Genomic DNA, 1,352 nt, shown 5'->3' with positions numbered 1-1,352 from the left:
CACAAACAATTGTGGTTGATCAAATAGGGGTAACTTGGCGGGTGCCTGGATGGTCGCCTAACAGCTATTAGGTTGGAAATCTTCCAGGGTCTCCATATGGCCCTGGAGGATAGCATTATGGCAACTTGATGGTCAAGAACGGCATTGGGGGCATTCGTTTGTGCCTATGACTCACGGATTGGCTGACTCAGACTTTGACATGAAACAGGAGGCATCGAAACGTGATTAGAAAAATTTATGGGGGAGGGGAAGACGGGGATAAGAAGATGCAACGAGGGAGGGGAAGGGCCAAAGCGAACAAGGAAAAGTGAGGAATGATATCAATAAATTCATAAATATCACACAAAAAACAAAACAAAAACACCAAAAAAAAAACACAAAAAAACAAACAATAAAAAAAAAAACAAAAACCAAAAACCAAAAAAAACACAAAACCAAAAACCAAAACAAAAAACCACAAAAACAACACCCCCCCCCCCCACCCCCCCCCCCCCCCCCCCCACCCCCCCCCACCCCCCCCCCCCCCCCCCCCCCCCCCCCCCCACCCCCCCCCCCCCCCCCCCACCCACCCCCCCAACCCCCTTGGAGAGAAAAACCGGGGTAACCCCAACTCCAACAGAATCCCAGAAATCGTTGTTGAGCAGCATTAAATCACCAAGCGCAGTCATGCATTGAAGACACAAGGGGATCCATGCCTTCGTAGAAAAAAGGGATGCAGAGCAGAAGTGGGGAATCAGCAAGGAGGCGCTACGTCTCTGTCTATCGCAAGGAAATCAGGACAAAGGATTGGTACATACAAATAGAAGAAGAGGTGTGCCGCTCTCAAGGAAGGGAAAGACGAAGCTTCGCGCAGCCACTGGAACAAGGAAATCTCAATGTTGAAGATGCCATACCGAGTTCAAAATAAATCGCTTCCTACAAGAGTTGGAGAGGCAGGGGGAATGAGCCAGAGAAGCAAGTCTAATCAAGTACTAGAAAAGATGAGCCGTGCATAATGACCTCCTGAACCGCGGGCTACTGGGAGGCCAAGTTCGTTTGCATAAAAAGTCGACCACATGCACAATGCAGAGATCTGACAATCATGAGCCGATTTGATTTAATATTCAAGGTGGATTGTTATTCGTATGAAGGACTTTTATTAATGAATAAGAGATTTTATTTTAAAATGAGGATGATTGATATCTTCATTGAATACCCTTTGATGGAGTACATTAGGTTGACATACATATGTTGTCATATTGTGGAATTTTACACCTGTCTTGAAAGACACATTGCACCCTGTTCATTGCATTCATATCTATGCATTCCAAGATTCTAAAGGGAAAGTTTTGGTTTGTAGTGCAATAAGATAG

This window comes from Malania oleifera, chromosome 1 (assembly GCF_029873635.1).
Source record: "Malania oleifera isolate guangnan ecotype guangnan chromosome 1, ASM2987363v1, whole genome shotgun sequence".
Taxonomy (NCBI): domain Eukaryota; kingdom Viridiplantae; phylum Streptophyta; class Magnoliopsida; order Santalales; family Ximeniaceae; genus Malania; species Malania oleifera.
This window is presented reverse-complemented; position numbering follows the sequence as displayed.